Source organism: Ambystoma mexicanum, chromosome 3q (assembly GCF_040938575.1).
Source record: "Ambystoma mexicanum isolate Mex_15411 chromosome 3q, UKY_AmexF1_1, whole genome shotgun sequence".
Classification (NCBI taxonomy): domain Eukaryota; kingdom Metazoa; phylum Chordata; class Amphibia; order Caudata; family Ambystomatidae; genus Ambystoma; species Ambystoma mexicanum.
The window spans coordinates 1,274,831,828-1,274,852,450 of NC_090926.1; the positions used below are offsets into that span (position 1 = coordinate 1,274,831,828).

Consider the following 20,623-nt stretch of genomic DNA (forward strand, 5'->3'; position numbering starts at 1 on the left):
CGGTATCCCAACTTTATTTGTATTACCGCCCAACGGTCCGGCAGTATTACTGCCGGATCACGGGTTGGGCTGTAAATGTTATTCCCCATTGGGTCCATCCGTGCAGTAATTGCGCTGAAAATCAGCATTTTTACGGCAAGTTTACCCCCAGCAGTGAGGTGGGGTAAACACGGCATATTCATGATTGGGTGGAGCCTTGAATGCAGTGGTAGCCCCGTTACTACAGCGTTTAAGGGCTGCTGCCCAACTCATGATGAGGACCAAGGATGTCACATTTGTCAGACCATCACACAGAAGAGGGCAACCACAGGAGACAACTTCATCATCTGGAGAGCAAGTTCCACCCCTCGGTCAAGACATAGCCTGTCACTTCCCACATGACCCCTGAGAAGTTTGCTTCGTAGAGAAGAGCTTCATCAGTGGAAAGAGGGTCAGCATCACCTGCAAAAGTGAAGACAAACGTCGAAAAGGAGTTAAGGACACCTTCTGAAGGGCCCACGAAATCAAAAACTCCAATATCTGAAGAGAAATAAATCGACAGGTAAAACCCACCTCGTCCACGACTATTACCAAGGGACCACCCTCAAACAAATGAATATTACTGTTCACGGCTCAATTGTCCACGGCTAAGTTGCTGTCAACTAGTGCCTCGTCAACGATGGACCAATCACGCAAACACAAATGGTCTTCATCAATGAAGTTGTCGATGGGAGAAACCATGTCCATGTATAACCCGCCGTTTATGAAAAAATCCTCATCCACGACTACCACAAGGTACCCCCTCATCCACGACTATTACAAAAGGCCCCTCGTCCATGATTAGTTCCGGGTACCCCTCGTCCACGACTACAAGTGTTTCATCGGCAGCCGGTGAATAGTTGATGGGAAAACTCTAACTGCTGTTCGTCTACGCCCTCACCATCCATGGAACAAAATGATAAACACACAATAACTGTCTGTACCACAAACCTCAGTTTCTAATATTAACCTGTCTCCATCAAAGAAATGGTCGAGCTTCCTGACATAATTCTTCAAGAGGAATTCTCTGACCTTTAAGAAGACAGGCCACAATCTGTACCCAAGGAGCACAGCCGCTCGCGACAGTCACCCTCAGAAAACACTTCTGACGGTTTTCAACCCTCATTAATGCAGTCCCTTCATAATATCATGGACAAATTTCAGAGAAGCAAAGGGCATACTTAGCTACCACTTTGCTACCGCCACCACAGGAGAGAATAGTAAATCAACAGTCATCACTCAGTATGTACCACCCAAGAGGCAGAGGAGCCAGGTGATGATCCCTACATTAATTTTTCAGAGGCAAAAGCCAACAAGCCAGAAGAGGGGGAGATTCCTCAGGACTCACCCCAACAGGATACTGACGAATGCAAGGATTACGTCATTGAGAAGCAAAACAGGCGAAACTCCCCTGGAAGCCCTTCACCACTGGCCAACATCTCTTTGTTCCAGTCACTCATTGCAAATGCGGCAACAATGTTCGATCTTCGAGTATTGTGTGCAGAGAAGAGGTTGTTGCTGTATGAGCATAGAGGCAAGAGAAGAAGGATGGTTAGTGCCATACCCTTTCTAGACACCATATGCGAAGCCGGCTAGAAGATCCTAGCCAATCCACTGTACTCTGACCTTATACTGGCAGAACAGTTTGATTTTCTAGATATCACAGAATCTTGACTTCATACCGCAGCCGGCCCTGTCCTCATGCTAGCAGTCCCTGATGATTACATGATACTCAGAGCAGACAGATCTGAAGCTCGCGGAGGAGGCATAGCTTTAATAGCTAGGTCCAATTTAGCCACGAGACTAGCCCCTTCACCCGATGTTAAATCATGTGAATCCCTGATGGCTAAACCTCCTATCTCTGGATCCCAAACTCTAGCCATCAATTTAATATACAGACCACCAGGCCCCATCGGATCATTTGAGGAGGACTTAACCACCACTCTCTCCAATAACCTAAAAAAACTCCTCACAAGTACTCTTAAAGGGGATTTCAATTTGGATTTTAAAGACCCCAAAGCCCAGCAAGCAGCAATAATCGGTGACGCTCTTATTGAACTAGGCTTTACTCAAAGAGTGACACTTCCTACTCACAACAAAGGACGAACACTTGACTGGGTAGCAGACTATAACTGCAGCGCTTCCATCACGTCCATTACTTCTGAGTTATGGCTAGACCACTACCTCCTAGCCTGTTCATTAGCAGCTAAAAAGGCTACAATAAAAAACAACCTATTAGCCCCTTATATACCAACCAGGAACAAAACAAACATTACAGCAGATAAATGATTACCTCTAATATTACCAACACTTAACTCTCTTCCAGAATCTACCGATCCCACCGTCCTAGTTACTGAATACAATAAAATAACGACTAAAGGCTTAGACTCCACTGCCCCACTAAAAATGAGAAAAACTAAACCCAAAATGCTCTTAAATACCTGGTTTACCCCACATCTCAAAACCCTAAGAAAGGAAAAAAGAAAATGTGAAGTTGCATAGAGGCGACTACCCTCTGATAACAACAGATCCAACTTTAGCAACACATTTTCCCTCTACAAGAAAGAAATACTTCTTGCCAAACAAGATACTTACCACAAGAAAATCCTGCACGCCAATTCTAGCATAAAATAACTTTTTGTAATACTAAAAGAACTCGAAAACCCGGTCCTTGATCCAGACAACTGCGCGAAGGGCAAAAATTGGTGCACTGATATACAAAAAGCCCTATCCAATAAAGTAGCCTCCCTACAGGATAAGATTGCTAACAAAAAAGCCATCCTTCCCAAAAGGACTCCACAACCCTGCACCGCAACGCCCTCACACAAACCTACACTCCACTATAGCTTTTCTAAAGTGTCAAATATCGAGGTTGAAAAAGTCATCCGCACACTCAAACCTTCAAACTGCCAGTGCGACAAATGTCCAGCCCAAATCATTAAAGACGCTGCCAGAGATCTATCACCCTTCATAGCAAAGCTAATTAACGCATCATTCTCCACTGGCACCAGCAACCTAAAGGAGTCCTGGGTACTCCCACTCCTAATGAAACAATCACTAGATCCAACCATACCCACCAACTCCAGGCAGATTACTACCTGCTAAAAATCTTGGACAGGGTATCCTACCTCCAACTCCAGGAGTACTTAGAACAGAATCAACTATTAGTAGTCCATCAGTCAGGTTTCAAGCTCCAACACGGGACCGAAACAGCGCTGATAGACCTTAAGGCCCAAATCGACGCGCTCAAGGACAACGGAAAATCTGCCTTGCTACTTCTGACTTGATCTATCGGCTGCGTTTGATTTGGTGGACCATAAAGTCCTCTCTAACCATTTGGACTCAGCTGCAAGAGGAATATGCAAGTCTTTTCACCATCAGCATCTGCGGACCGCATTCCCATTAACTGTGGGGTGCCTCAGGTTTATGTGTCTCACCCATAATGTATAACATATTCACTAAGCTAAGCCCCTTTTCGATGATCTTGATGGTCTTCGTATCACCTACACTAACTATGCAGATGATACCCAGATCCTCATACCACTTACGGGATATTATAACAAGGATTTGGCCTTGGTGAATAGAGTGTACCTCATCGTCCAGGCATGGATGGCTGCCCATGGTCTATGCCTGAATGACGAGAAAACTGAGCTCATCATCCTCAGCACCACCTCTAACCTCAACAAACTAGGCCATAAATACATATCCTTTAACATTGATGACAACGTCATCAAAGTTACCAAGGAGGTAAACACGTTAGGTTTTTACTTAGACGCCACCTTCATCTTTACCAAATAGGTCAACTCCATGACCTCCGCCAACTCTAACACTTGTAATCTAATCAGAGCTGTGAAGCCATTCCCATCTACAAATAGTTGCACCATTCTGGCCAGAGCTCTAATTCTATCTAAACTGGACTACTGCAACTCCCTATACTTGGGTGCTAATAAGTACATCATTAGCAAAATTCTGATTTTCCAAAACAACGCCCTTAGAGCAGCGTTGGGTATAGCAAAGAAAGAACATATTCAGAGACAAGGAGACATAATAATTGGCTCACCACTAACAATATGATCTTGCTAAAAACTGCCTCCTTAACACATAAGTGCCTAAACAAACGCTGCTCCACACTACTTGATAGAGAGATTGAACAGAAAATCATCCAATTGGCCAATAAGAACTGTTAATACTAATTGCCTGACAGTACCTCGGTTTAAACTTACTAAAGTTGGAGGGTGCAACTTCCCAGTCAAAGCTGCACAGCTCTGGAACTCCTTACCCCTTCCCTGAGGGTCGACCAAACATACCCGCACTTCAGACACAAAATCATAAATTGGGTTAAAGTAAATGATTGCTAAAAACTTAGGGCGTCCGCCCGCCGATTCCTACTCCAGTACCTTGTATTGTATTTGATATGTTTTCGCCATATTTTGCTGTCAGCTCTGTACCTTTTATATAATTTCCAAATATCTTTAACTCTTGACTGCATAGAATATTCCTGCTGTATATAGAATATGCTTGCTGTATATATCTGCACAGCTCTGTAACCTAAGCTGAAAAGATTCCTGTTTCTACTGCACCCTGATACCCTCAGTCTGGTGCGCATTACAAATAATAAAACAAACAAACAAACTGTCTACTCCCGCCACAATGTCTAGGCTGGAGAAGAAATAAAAGGCTCCAGAGGACGCACTACTGTGCTTGCGAGGGCACCCAAAACCCAATTCAGTTATCAATGGGGCCACCAGGAAGAAACCCACGAACCTCGGTTCACCACTAATGGCCCCGCCTGATAAGGAAGACAGGAGACATGAAGCAGTAAGCGTCTGCATCGTTTTCCATCAAAAGAGCAAATTCCCTTGTTATGACAGCGAGATGAACCCCGGGACCTAGGGCCCTTTAAGACGAGGTAGCAATACTTAGAGATGGATGAGGTTGCAGAACTTGCTCATACATCAATAATCAAACCTACTCAGGAAGTTGGCATAACTTAGTGCTGTTTTATTAGCAATTATCTAAAACAGGGAGTTACAACGGACAGCAACGGACGTCGCACAGAACGATCTCAATGCATTTCATAAAAACAACATTGTTATACTGAAAATTTGTCACTACTGATGTCATACTACGTGGCAAACTAAGAATACCTACTTGGGGATGTGATAGGCTTAACGGGAACATCTAGGTATACGTTCCATACTGACGGCAGTTGTGATTGGGTCTCTACTACCAGGTGGACAACTAAGCCCTCCTGTAGTACAAGTCATCTTCATCGTAACAAAATACACTATGATCTATTTGTTACTCAAACTATAGGGCTCTTTGATACGTGGCCCTCTATAATTGGTTGACACGCTTGGACCCTTCTGGAAAATTCCACTCACTAGCAGCATGCAAGTTGGGTACCCCATGTGCTAGGAGGGTCGGCCTGATCATGCCTCCCCACCCAATTAGCCCAACATCTATCATCACTCCTGCAGTCTGTCATTCAATTAGGCTTTGAACTTGGCCTTGTACAAGCACACTGTGCCTGAGAATAAAAGGGAGTGTGACTGAAGATCATGTTTTCGAGCTCTTTGTTGCATATAATACTATTAAATGATGAACTCTTGACTCCTTCAGTGTTTTTCCATTCCACCTTAAACAGAAATCTGTTTCTTTCTCATGTTCATGTAGCTTCTTGACAGAAAACCAGGCTCACAGTGGCCTCGACTCTTGGTGCGGGGCTAGACAGTCTTTCTTGAATTCTGCTTCACCATCAGCTTTTTTCCAATTGTGCCACACTCAGGCCCTTTTTCATTCACAGGGTTCAAGTTTGCTAAAGTGCATGTGGAACTTCCAGATTCTATTTATTCCTATGTATATACATTGGCGCATCGCCGCAATCTATTCACTATATAGCCAGCCTCAGGATTACTTCGTCTACTTGCGTTACAGCATCTGTACAAGTGTAAAATGACTTTGCCTTTTCCTCAGTGTTTCTTTGCACGAGCATCTTCATTTCGATCCTGAAATGTTGCTTAACTTCCGACACCTCCTCTTCAGATCTTATAGAATGCTTATTTTGTCCTTATCTTTCATTTTGTCCTTTTCTAGGTGCATCAGTTCTGCTTTTCAAGATGTCACCAGTTCTTTTTCTCATCCATTTTCCTGCTTCTTCTGGGACTTTGTCCAGAAGACCATCATTTCTTCGTAAATGCACATAAGGTTTTCTCAGTGGATATCTTGTCTCAAGGATTCTTTGCGGTATAGGCATCCTCACTGCTACTGCACGTGTCGCACTTTCCAGTTTCCAATACATAGGCTACATGGGGGTTGAGCTTCTGGTAGGGGTATTTGGCTCTTGTTCTACACTCCCCCCTCTGGGCGATTCATCGACCACTCTCTCATCAGTCTACACATCTAGACATCCTCGTCTGAAGAAATGCTTCTTTGGAGTCCATGGGCCTCATTACGAGGTAGGCGCAAAGGTATACCGGGCACTGTTAAGGACATCGGTGCCGTAATCCCTTTGCGCCCTATTCCGAGGTCCCTTTGCGGGTCCCGTTATTTGCACCTTCCCCATTCCCATTGAGCCCTATGGGGGCTGAAATGGGAATGGGGAATGGTATTTTCAATGGGGACTTACCGGTCCCGCAAAGGTCCGACTAGACCGGTAAGTCCCCATTGAATGAGGGTGGACTCAGTACCGTTATTGGAGGCAGCCATGACGCTATTAGCGCCATGGCTGCCTCCAGTGTCAGAATGAGGCCCCATAACTTTATGACTCCTTTCAGGCATCCAGCTGATTTCACATGCTTATCAACACTCAAGGTCATAAGATTGCATTGTCTACTGGGACTGCAGTAGATCCATCTTCCCACATACTTCTTGTGGTTCTTCGGATGCAGGAACTTTGTTCCCTTAGGTGCATGAATACTGGCCTTTACATAGTCTCTGATCTCCTTATCTGTCAGCTCTTTAGGTTCAAATCCTGATTTGACATCAGTCACAATCTTCATTCGTACTGATTTCTTTGCAGTCTTCTTACATTGTGTGATTATTATCCTCATCTCACAGAGCCCAAACATGATCATCACCAACAGGGCTGCCAGGAACTTAAAAATATTCGCCATCCATTGAGGAACCCATGAGAATAGTGGATGCAAACCAGCTGTCATCAGTAATATCTTCTACTTCGTCTTCCATCTTGACGTCTAGGTTTGTCAGCATCGGTATGGCCTCTGTTAGGACAGTTTTTCTGAATTCAAACTAAGGGCTTAGTAAAACCGTTCAAATGAGGCAGTACAAGATTCCACTCTTAGTATAAGGCTGTACCCCCTGAGTATATAGTAGCATAGACAGAGCAGCCAGGCTTATTTTAGGAGGGAGAGAGGGCAGTAGACACAGTACAAGTGACATTGTAATAGAAATTATCCAAAGAAACACTAAAACACTATGGGCCTCATTACGACCCAGGCGGTCCGGAAATAACGGTGGCGGTAAACTCGCCGCCACCGCCTGAGTCCGACCCCTGCAGGCGGGAGGTGATGTTCCCGCCAGGTCTGTCCTGGCGGGTTTAACACCTCCCGCATGCAGGCGGACGAGGAATGCTGCCGGTGTTTCCATGATCCCCATTTCCATCGAGTCCCATGAGACTCAATGGGAATGGCGATTTACACCATTCCGCCTCCGTGATTCCCGGAAAACCGGGGTTGTAACGCCCCGGTAATTCCGGGAATCACGGAGGCGGAATGGTAATACGAGTCCAGATGTATTGTAAAAAATAAAGGATTTATTTAAATACAGGTAGGCCCAGATAAATCTAGGGGTAAGTAAGTACTAAAAAATTTTAAGAAATCACAGTATAAAAAGACAGCACTATACTTGAAAGCACACAGACACAAGTATAAATCTTATTTGGAACACCTAACAGTAGTTCTAGGGAAGTCAAAACCTTGTTATACATATTTAGTATAGGTCAAGCCTATTCTTTGGGAGTAAAAGACCAATGGTTACTTTCAGATTACATTCAGTAATACAAGGGCAGTAGGCCCTTCAAGTTCTACGGTGACTCTTGGAACACATCTAATAAAAAGTCAACTAGGCAATATACTTTTGGTGAATAGTGAAACACTTATCCTAGGTGCAGTAAAAACCTATAACTACTTTTGTCATAACACACAGTTATACCAGGTGAGTGAAACCTAAGGATGTAATATACAATTACAGATGCTTTTGAAATCAGGGAACCCCAGATTGAGGTAAGCAGTAACTCTGGTAATTTATTTTGGATGGCACACAGCTAACACAAGGTAAGTAAAACCCCCATACTTTAACTTCACAATGAAGGGGAAAGTAAAACCCAATGTCTCACTTTACTGAATCAGTATTCTAGGTAGGCAACAACCTAATGTAGACTTATTAAGGATAGGCTAGTAGCAAGTCAGGGGAAGCAAGACCCAGTTGGGGGACACTCAGACAGTTATCCTAACATGACTAACCTGGTGATACCAACAGTTGGAGGACACTCATCCAATTACCCTACATGAATAATCTGGCGAAACCAACACATTGTAAAGAGGCACAACCTAATCACAGGAGAGTAAAATACCTTCACATCTACTTTCTATTAGACTGGCAAAACAGTGGCTAAGGAAGAAAAGATGTTAACCATACTTTTAAGAATAGTGCATCACACATTCAAGATCAGTAAGAACTTTTGTAACTGTTCACTCTTAGAATTACAGTTACCAACCAACTCTTTACAAGTAAGTAAAACACTTGATTTATTTTCTAGGCAGAAGTCCCAATCCCTTCAAAGTCTTTCCCTTATTCTTGGAGCATGAGTGTTCCCCGTGGCAGAAGGGGGGTCACTAGGACTAGTGACCAACAGGCAGTGTTAGAATAAGTTCTTTAGTAGCAAAAGTCAGAGTTCCTTAGGAAAACTGGGCAAACAGGTGAGTACTTTACTTCTAGGGTTAGAAGAGGGTCCAGGGGCTTCATAGAAGACACCCCAGCAGGATTCTAGCAGTGGGACTTGGTGCACTGGATGAGGGACCTCCCAATCACAGAAAACACCCCAGGTCAACACAGAAATCCCAAAATACTTAAAGTAAGTATATACCCAAGCAAACACAGTACCTCAGCAATGTAGAAGAGATTGCAGCAGGAGAACTTCAGGGACTGAAGCCAAATTCCCGGTCAGTGGATTCCTTGCCCTGGAGACTGAACACAAGACCTCAGAAGGGACTTTGCAGCAGGGATCGATGAAGAAAGCTCTAGGCAAGGTTTCCCTCATGGCTGAATGCGGTTCTGCGGATTTGGCGCCTTTTCGAGGAGCACAGAAGAAGACAGAATATCGCGATTCAATTCTCGTCCTTAAAGATCTGGCACTCTGGCCCACGTTGTTTCAGTGAGATTCGGAATTCGGAAGACCGTGCACCGTACAGTGGCTGGAGGTCCGGAGGTATTGGGGTATTGCAAGAATGCAAGGTCGCAGCAACCCATGGGATGGCTCAAAATGCAGGTATTCTTGAGTCTAGTAGGTCTCGCCAGGCTCTGGGTTCAGGTCGTCGTTTTCGGAGACCCCAGGTCGATTGGAAGGAAGGGCTGCAGCAGGCTCCGGTTACACAGCAGGTCTCCGGTTGCTGGAAATCATCTCTGCCGATTTTCCTTCGTCATCCTCTTTGGTTTTCTTTTCCAGTGGTCGACATGACTTCAGCTTCCAGGTTTCCAGTATTAGGAATTACAGCACAACCTCTGCATTCTCTCCCCGCATTTTACAAGAAAGGGGTGTCTGGTTGTCCAATCAGGACAGCCAGCGCCCCCACTGGGATTTGTCTCAGTTGAAGCAAGGCGTAAGACAAAGGATGGGGAAGTTTTGGACTCCTCCCTCACTTCCTGTGCTTACAGACTGACTGGAGTCTGTGAAGGGATTCCAAGGGACTCCCACCGAAGACAAAACTCACACAAAGGAATTTCCCACCCTGGATGTCAGGGGAAGGTACAAGAAATGACAAGAAACACTAAAATGGCAGAAAAATAAGACAGGGGCCATTTTGGTAAAATAAGCACGCTTAGGTGCCTTTACTGCAGCTGTGATCACAGCCCGCGGTAAAGGTGCACCAAATTAGTAAAAAGTATCACTGCCACCAGCCATTAAAGGTAAGCTTGTCACTGTAACAGAATGGTTACAATTTTAATGTGGCCTCTTTCCTTGCAACTTCAAACTTTTTCATCTGTTTTTCCTTGGCAGTTGAGCTTCCTGTTTACGAATATTTTAGACTTACCCATAACATAAGGCAAGAGAGCACATACATAGCAATCCTTCTTAGAAGTTCTTTTTTCCACTTCTTTCACGTACTGATACCACATTATTCCCCAAAAAAGCTGTACTGTCTAAATAATCATTTCATTCATAATCATCCTCCCTCGCACTTCCCTTAGGTCTCTTTCTTGCCAGATGAGCTTGTATAAGCAACTAATGAAAAACATCAGTATACATTCTTCCTACTGGAGGAACCATAGGGACACTTGTCAGAGAAATCGGTGGCTTTACAAGGGCCACTGGTGTAGGGACAATCACATATGGCCTTGGCCCTTTTACAGTGTCCAGTTCTGCAAAGGGAACCAGAGTGGGAAGGATTAACGTGACTCCTTCCCTTTTGGAACCATTAATGTAAACAGTGTGGGTCAGTAGGAACAGAAAAATGATAATGTATGTTGAACAGACATAAATTATGCACCAATACATTAGGCTCCACCATCAGTGACTCTCCACACATCGTTGACTCGGTTCACTTTCTGGACCTGCAATATGTTCAGTAGACCACATATTTGCCTGTAATTACTTTTAAGGAAGGAAACACTCTTTTTACTCAGGCAAATTTATCAGGTGTTCAGGAAGCTGTCTGATTTGCTCTATAATCTCCACAAGTAACCAGCTGATTGCAGGACGATTTATAGGATCTTGTACAAACACATAAGTGTTGGTGTTGCATCAAACAAGATAAGGATGAACTTAAAGTAAATAGTAAAAGATCTTGACAAGTAGTTTGTGGGCATCGTCGTTAGACAGGATCATTTGGTCGTTCGAAGAAATACTCAGGTTATTGTCTGATTTGTTCTATAATTGCTGCCAATAATCGTCTTATAGGCAGACCATTTTTAGGATCTTGGATAAAAGTGTGCACATCAGTGCTGCGCCCAACAAGAGCAGGGTAAGCTTGGAGTATAAAAACAAAGACAGCAAGAAGTAATCTGTGTACGTCAACATCTGACAGCACCATGGGCACCCCCAAAGAGCAACTCAGCGGGAAAGGAGTCGGGGAACTGCTCCCTTTCCCAGTCATCGAAAAGGAAGTCTAAATCAGGCATTTTTCCATTTACTTCAACACTCTGAAGTTTAGTGTCAACAAACTCCTGTGGCACAAGAACAGTAGCTTTCCCAATTTCTGCTATGATATTTATATTAGACGTGTGTTGTCTTACTATGGTTGTTCATACCTTGTTTTTATGTTTCCGTCCCGATGCCTGCAGGCTTTCGGCGCATTACGAACCAATAAATAAATAAATAAGGAGCGTTTCAGAAGAGCCGCAGTTCAAATGTACACTTTCGTCTATCTGCTGGATAATCTTTGCATCCTTCTTCCTAGTCATTGATCGAGTGCACATGTTGAACTTCTTCTTCTTGACTAGCTTCCAAATGGGTTGGGGGCGTGACGGTCTCTCCAGCGTAGACTTTCACATCTCCTAAGTGTATCCAAGCTCATCTTCTTTGGACTTTAACTGCTGAGGGCGTAACGTCTTCCACAATGAAAGGGCCACTAAATGTGGGTTTGTGCCACTTTCATTGTAAAATTTCTTACCAGAACTGTGTTCGTGGGGTGTTAGGTGGTGGTCAGAGCCAGGCTGATTTCTTAATGCAGCCACCCCTTCTTCAGTGTCAATTTTAGCTTTGCTATTCTTTCCTTGAGAAGAACGTTGAGTCTCTCACATAACCCGTTCGTTTGTAGGTGATAAGAAAACATATGTTTAATACTAAGCAATAAGCTAATCTGTTTGAATACCTCATTCACAAAATGAGATCCATTGTCTGACCTCAGCACCTCACATACTCCCCATGTGGGAAATACTTCTCAAATTAAAAACTTTGCAGTGCAAGTGGCATCAGGATGTGTGCATGGACCAGCTTCAATCCATCTCAAGAAGGGGCACACTACCACTATCATAGACCTATATCCATTACAGACCTGCAACATGTCAACATAGTCAATATGTAAATGCTGAAAAGTACCATTTGGTTGAGGAATTACTCCTCTGACTGTTTGCAGCGTGTGCCCAGCAGTAAACGTTTGACATACAATGTAATTTACTACATAAAAAGCAATGTGTTCTAACAGGTTTGGTAGGAACCAGTCCTCCACAATGGTTGCTGCAAGGCTCTCCCTAGTAACATGCGCAAGGTAGTGTAGCTGTTCTAACGCCATCCTTAATAAGGCTACAGGCATCACCGGTTTAACAGTGCTGTCTTGTCACCAAAGTGCTTTGGTGGGGAATAAAGAACACCCCCGCCGCGCCCTCAGTTTCTTTTCTTCCTGTGTAGTTCCACCGTGCATTTCCATCAACTGTGTACTTGACAAATTATTGAACCCTTCAATTACAACCATTATTACAACCATTTTTCTTTCACGTCAAGAGTATCAAAACTAGAAATATCAGATGAATATGCAACAATTTTTGCCTCTTCGTCTGTGGCTTGCTTTCCACATGAAAAAAGTCAGTTCTCTTAGTATGTGCTGCACACCTAACTATTGCGATGGCTAACGGGAGTTGTAGTACTTTAATAAGCCTGTCCAATAATGCAGCATGTTGCACTGGATTTCCAACCGCTCAGAGGTAGCCCCTCCTATTCCAATGTGCTAACCCTGCATGCACAGTTGACGTCACGTATGCAGAGTCACTGTACACCGTCACTTCCTGCCCTGTGTGATTTTTGAGCGCGACAATAAGCGCCACCAATTTTGCAGCCTGTGCTGAAAAATGAGATGGTAGTCTCGCACTTGCTACTACTTCAAATTCCCTGTTCGCTCTGTGCCTTACCACAGCTGAACCTGAATGTCTTTCTCCATCAGTTTGATCGATCTTCAAAGGGTCATCAATAAAGAGAACCTTCCCAGCTGCTAAAGCATTCTCTTTTACCTTTGGGATCTCATCCTAAAACTCCTCATAATTTGAGCAATCATGCACTTGCTCATCCGCTGCCAGTGGTTCGGCTACAAACGTGGAAGGATTCACCATTTTACCCCTGACTATTTTGATCGCTGGATTCAATATAACCACCTTATAAGCAGAAGCTCTCTAAGACGTCAGTTTACCCTTAGGTTTCTCCAAAACAGCAAACAAAGGATGCTCAACAAATAAAGTCATGGAACACCCCATCACTATGCTTGCAGATTTTTCAAGAGTGACATGGCTGCTCCCAGCGATTGTTCCCAATGGAAGTGGCCCCTCATAACTGGGTTTAAAATCCCACTATAAATGCTAGTGGTTTATACCCCATTGTTGGTCTCTGTGTGAGCACTGCTGTCATAACTGTTCCATTTGTGTGCGAAAATAAATAGAACTCCTCAGAATAATTGGGAATTCCTAAAACTGGTGCTTTACAAATTGCCTTTTTTAATTTGTCAAACCCTTCCACCATCTCTTCAGTCCATTAATTTTTTCCTTATTCACCTGTGCTTTCGTCAAGGCCTGTAATAGGGTCTTTTGTATGAACTATAATCAAATATCCATGCTCTGACATAATTACACAGTCCCAAAAACTGCTGCAATTTCTTTATTGTGTGCGGTTTTGATGTTTTCATGATTGCCTCAGCTCTTTCGGGTGTAACTTTCTTTCCTACATGTGAAATTAACTGGCAACACCTCTTCCTGGCAATACTGCAATTCCTCCTTATCGACTTTATATCCTTTGTCTACTAAAATAATCATTAGCTGAATCGAGTCTCGTCTGCACTCTTCCTCTGTTGTGCTACAGACTTAAATATCGTCTACGTATTGCAGCACAACACTTGTCTAATTAATATTGCTTAGGTCCATCTGCAGGACCCTATTAAAGATCGATGGAGACTCACAATACCCCTGGGGAAAACGTGTGCTTTTCAGCTTCGACTGACAGAATGTACTGTCCACCAGGGGGCGCACGGATGAAGATCCTTCCTGTGTGAGCTCCGCTCTTCAGGCTCCGAAAGCGGATTGAGCCCCCGCCGACGGACCCCCCACCCCCGAGAGTGGGTGATCTCCAGGTCTGAAGGGGTTCCTCAATGTTTGAGAAAAAACCTGACGAAAATCGGAGCTATTTCGGCGGAGAAATCTGTGGTTCTCAGTGCGACGGACAGCTGCGCCACGACGAGAGCATCCCTCGGCGCCAAGCAGCCCAAGCAGAAGTTGTTCCCAGGTGCAGAGTGCAGTGATCTGACCTCTAGAGGCGTCGCTTCGGGTGCAGTCGGCACACCGAGAGCCTGCCTGAAATAACTGAGTCTCATGCATCAGAGGAGCTCAACAGGGTGAGTTGAAATGGCCTCACTGCCTTGCCCGGCGACGGTCGGGCCCCCGCCCGGCAGGACCGTCTACCGCGTGTAGCCTCCAGCAACTAATGCGGACACATCTCCTGATTAACACCTGTTAGCGTGCCCCCCCGGTCCCCCCTATTGAGGAACCCACATTGTTCGAGTCTGGAGCGCTGCACGGCTTACATGCCAGGCCTGAGCCATCTGCTGGTGGATTGACTGTTCCCCTTGCATAGAGGGAGAAACCACACTGTGCCTTGCCTCAAACAGCGGCTACATAGGTCTCCTCATCATCCCCGAGACCCGCCCTGTGAAAAACATTCCCTCATTACAAGCTCCACAAAGACACATAGCAGTGGAAGGCCTTTAGACTCCTGAACACTCAGCAACATCCCGGCTCGTTCAGAACCCTGAGTCACACAAAGCCTATCTTAGAAGTGCTGGGGCTTGCACACACACAAAGCGCACTACGCTATTTAACATATAATAGGCGAGGATTTGTAAGTCCACCCTCAGTGCCTGGAACCACCCCGATGTCGCCCACAGTGTGAATCGCTCCCACCCCACAACATTGCTGGAGTGCGAGACGTACTGCCAACTCCAAAAGTGAAGCATAGATACCTCTAATCCAGAGCCTCTCAGTGACTGGCAGCTCAAAGCACTGTGCACTACGGGCACCAGGTCGAAGCTCCCTAGAAGCCCTAGGACTCACCCGGACACTCCCTCACAATATGGGACGGTGTCTGAGGTGGACCTTCCCTGCATGAAGAGCACACGCTCCTTCTGGCACATAAACGGAAAATATTAGCTCCGTCTCCTGAAGCCACAAATTATACCGAGGAATAACCCTACAGCTACGGTATAGCGGCTAACCATCCGCAATGCTCCTAGGAGGTAAAGGAGAGACATAAAATTCACTAGCAGGCTGCGTGTGAGGTTCACAAAGATCATAGTACCCAAAGACCTGGAATCATCCTGAAGCCATCCCCCCTGAACCCAGTGCTTCCTCGGTCACTCAATCTTGTTTCAAGACAACACGCAGAGCACTTGAACAGGGCAGAGACCCTCGAAACAAAGAGCCCCCTCCTGAGTGTACATTGACATCGCACGTGTTGGCCGACACGTCTCTCCCGACCTAACGCCGGCCTTAGCATCCCCTTTTGGTGACAGTTACCGGTAGTAACTAAGCTATCAACTAGTAACAACAAGCAGGCCCGGCACGCCAGACATCCCTTATGAAACGAAGGGTGGAGAATCATCACTTGAGAACTGATCCTCTCTGCTATCTGTGGCGCTCTCGACGGAACCGACCCTGCGTTCCCCTCTTAGTGGTTCCTCACACAATCGTGAGGTGTGTGCCCTCGCCTCCAAACATTCGCGCCAAGTACACCTCCTGAACCTGTCCAAGACTCTGGAACTAGTCTAATTCCCACATTACGCAGTTAACTGTGCTACCCCGGACCGAACACATATGGACATAAAAGAGAAGCTTGCACTATACAGTTTCACCCCCGGAAGCCCCTCCACTAGATCCCTCCCGGACTCCACAATGGCAACCCCGGGAGCCAAGCTTGCTGCGACCAAGGCTGATATAACGGATCTGCTGATCGAGATTAAAGGAATGAGGGCTGATGTAGGCTCCAAGGTCGACAAGATAACACAGAGGACAGACAAGATGGAGGAGCGTATAGTAGAGGTAGAATATAACCAGACCTCTCTCACCATGCTGGAGACCCAAATGGACCAACGAAAAGCCGATCTCGAAGCCACAGAACAAGAAACTTGTATGAAAATGGACGACTTGGAAAATCGAAAAAGGTGCAACAATATACGCATCTTTGGCGTCCCGGAGAAAGAGGGTGAAACTGAGCAGGACCTGAAACAAACTCTTCATACTCTCATGAAGCTACTCTTCGAAGACAACTCCATCGATGAACTGAAACTCGACCGCGTTCACAGAGCAGGAGGTACCGCAGGTGGACCAAGGAAAATCTTAGCTCGGTTTCATAATTTCGCTGACAAAACCAGGGTTCTTGATAAGGGCAAACGGAAGGTTCAGATCGCCTTTGACGAAGCAAGGGTATCGATTTTTCAGGACTTGTCACTCCCATTGGCCATGAGGAGAAAGTGAATCCCACTTACTAAGTGGTTGAAGGACAAAGGAGTGCGATATAGATGGGGGTATCCCTTCTCGCTTACCTTCGAATGGGAAGGAAACACGATCAGACTGAGAACCGAGAAAGACATCCGAATCTGTGCGGCGGACCTCTTGGGAGACCGTACAGGAGAACCGAATTAGGAAGATAGCGATGAAGATAACCCCCAACGATGTCCCAAAGAACCGAGACAGAGGCAAATCCTTGTCTCCAGAAAATATAGGCGAATAAATGGGTCCCCGGATGCTGAGTGATGAACCTCGAAAGGGACAGTACCCTAAGACTTGTGAAGAACATTTGGTACCCGGAATGACTATGCAGACCGTACGGGGGTGATGATCAACAGAACCAAAGAGGTGATGGGTGAGAATCATATTGGGGGCTCAACTGATGGTAAAAACCGGTAATGTACAGGGGACCTGGGCAGCATAGGTCCTCACTGGTGGTCCGATCCCAGCCGGCAATTATGACAGGGCTGGCTTGGACGCTGTTAAGAAATTTGGAGGGGTGGGAAGGGAGGAGGGTGGTAAAGAGGGGTAGTTATACAGTGTTATGCAACTATGAAGGAGCCAATCTTTGCAATCATAAAGTAAAAACAGATTTGTTAATGTCCCAAACATATGCATGACAACTTGTAGATAGGTGATGGCAGTGTCTACTGATATCGCAGAGGGTGTTCTCACGAGAATCTGCTCGCTCAACGTCAAGGGGCTTAACTCCCCTACGAAAAGGTCTATGGTATTGAGGGAATGCAGGAGGTCTGGGATAGATGTGCTTTTTGTGCACAAAACGAAGTATGTCAGATGTGAGGAGCGAAGGGTGATACCACCCAGGCTTGGGACAGAATACTGGGGCTCTGCGACTCTGAAGAGGGCGGGAGTTGGAATACTAGTGAAAAAAGGGATTGAATTTAAAGTCTTTAAGACCTGGATGGATGTGGAGGGGATGGCCCTAATGCTAGTAGGAACCCTGAGAGGTCTAAAGAGTACATTAGTGACACTATATGCCCCGAATGTAAACCAGGCCAGGTTCATACAACGCACAGTATCAAAAATAATGCTTGAAGCCAATGGCCATGTCATTGTTGAAGGTGACTTCAACTTATGGGCCGAAACTAAAAAAGATAGGAAGTCAGCAGATCCTGACCCCCCGGAACCATCAGCCGGTAGGACAGCAATAACGGAAATGATGAATACTTATAGACTACAAGATGTGTGGCGTGCAATACACACAGACGCTGTGGGCTACACTTTCTACTCTGCACCTCATGGCTCATATACAAGAATTGATTACATTTACATTTCGGAAGAACACATGGCAGTAATGACCCACACAAAAATTGAGCCAATAAGTTGGTCAGTCCATGATAAGGTCTCTGTAGAATTGGATCTTTGTGCACTTCCACGTAGCAGGATCAAATGGTGTTGGTCTGGGAAGACCATGCAGAAATGACGAATGAAATAGAGGAATACATCAAGGTGAACGACAGTGATGAAGTACCTATTAAAACGGTCTGGGATGCTGGGAAAGTGACCTGGCAGGGGTATTAATCAGAGAAGGTGCAAACAAGAAAAGGGAGAGGTTCCTGATAGAAAAGAAACTCAGAGCAGAGATAGCAGATTCAGACTGGGCGGCCCATACAGCTATAGAGGGAAGGGAGGAGCAGCTAATTCTGTCCAGGCAGAAAAGAGAGGAACACTGCCTCCTTGAGGAAGCCGAAGTCGTCAGGAAGCTCCAATTCCTCAAGCAAAAATATTATGAGAAAGGAGATAAAGCTGACACCTTACTGGCGAGCAGACTCTGTTGGCAAAGGGAGGAAAGGCAGGGTACGTCTATACAAAACAGTGCCGAAGGCTCCCAAGACACACAAGAAACTGACATCACAGAGGCATTTGCTCGGTTTTATCAGCTTCTATATGAGTCAGAGGCGGATTGGACTAATTTGAGATATAAACAGCTATCTGGCCAGAATTACGATGCCTGTTGTAACGAGTGATGAGGCAGACATAATGGACGCCCCAATCACTGGGGAGGAGATCGAGACCACAGTAAAGAGACTACCACTGGGGAAAGCCCCTGGAAATGATGGCTACACAGCCAGTTTCTACAAGACATTCCTGTCTCCACTTCTTCCCCTCCGAGTGAAACTTTTTAATGACATTCTCGACTCAGGTACAGCCCCAGAGTCTTTCTCTGAAGCTCTAAATTCAGTGATACCCAAAGTAGGAAGGGATCCCAAGCACTGTGGCTTGTATCGCCCGATCTCATTGCTTAACATAGATGCGAACATCTATGCAAGAATATTGGTGGCACGACTAGAAACATACATGCCTCTGCTTAAACATCCAGACCAGGTGGGATTTATTGTGGTTGGGCAGGGACCCGACATCATGCGGAAGACCTTGGACCTGATAAACTAATCTAAGGACAGAGTGGATGAATCAGTCCTCCTCTCCATCGATGCAGAAAAAGCTCATGACCAAAGTATGCCTTGTGGAGAGATTTATGAGATGGGTGAAGGCAATTTACACATCACCCAAGGCCTCGGTATTGGTTAATTCTGACTTTTCGAGATGGTTCACCCTGGGCAGAGGAACAAGACAGGGTTGCCCCCTATCGGCCATACTGTTTGCACTGTCGCTCAAACCACTAGCGCAAAAAATAAGGGCTGATCAATTGGTCAAAGGGATCACTGTCAACGGACACAAATACAAAATAGCATGGTACGCCGATGACTTATTATTACACATCACACATCACAAACAGTCTCATGGATGGGGAGGGTAAATGCAATTAAAATGGTGTGTCTTCCACTATTTTTATACCCCTTCCAAATGCTCCCCATTAGAATACCCAAATCATTCTTTAGTGAAGTTAGGAAGGCCATCTTACGATTCCTCTGGCAGGGAAAAAAAATCGTGAATTGCATACGATATACTAACACTGCCCAAGGAAAAGGGAGGGGTTGGGTTACCTGACCTTGAAAAATACTACATGGAAACACAACTACACAATACTAATACCACATCTGAGGAATCATACACACCTACAATGCCTAGCCCTTGACAACTTCCACTTCGCTCCTGCCACTCTTTCCGAATGGCTCTGGCTCTGGGTCCCGAAGGGTAAACTGACGCGCAGAATATGAGAACATCCAATAATAGGTACTATTTGGGAAATTTGGACAGATAGTCTGGACATGCGAAACATCACGACTTGGCCATCCCCATTAAGCCACATTTGGGCTCCAGGAATCAGAGAGGAAATCCCAGAACATGCACGGTTCCAAACATGGTTCGAGGCGGGTTTAGAGAGAGTAGCCCAACTCTGGAGAGGAGGGACATTAATACAATCACAGACCTCGAAAGCTCCCTGAATATTGGGAAACACCCATTTTTCCACTTTCCCCAGCTGAAGGGTACAATGCTGAGGGGACCATGGAAAGAAAAAATACAAAGGGACCCTACCCCCTTTGAAAAGCTTCTTGATACTCTCTAGAACACCAAGGATCTAATTTCGGCCATCTACAAAACCTGATAGAAGCAGTGAAGGGTTCCACAACCAACCTCAGAAAAAGATGGGATACTGATATGGAAATGGAGATTACCCCTGAGTTATGGTCAAAGATATGTAAGGGAACCCTCAAAGTATCAATCTCCTCTCAGTATAAGTTACACACCATCAAACTCCTCCACAGGTGGCAATACGATCCTCATAGACTGTCCAAAATGTACCAGACGGTGAGCCCCCAATGCTGGCAGCAGTGCGGCCAAATCGCTAACTATTGGCATATGTGGTGGGGATGCCCTAAAGTGAAGATGTTTTGGGACAAAGTCCTGGGGTGGATTTAGGACACTGAAGGGAAGCAACGTGAACGTACGCCCCTTCTGATACTGT

General features: G+C 45.4%; 1 protein-coding gene across 2 annotated transcripts in view; it reads right to left on the minus strand.

The window, feature by feature from the left end:
- LOC138447868 (complement C3-like) overlaps positions 1–20,623 on the minus strand; it is a 1,306,650-nt gene that overhangs the window by 811,174 nt on the left and 474,853 nt on the right. The gene's annotated exons all lie outside the window — the stretch shown is intronic.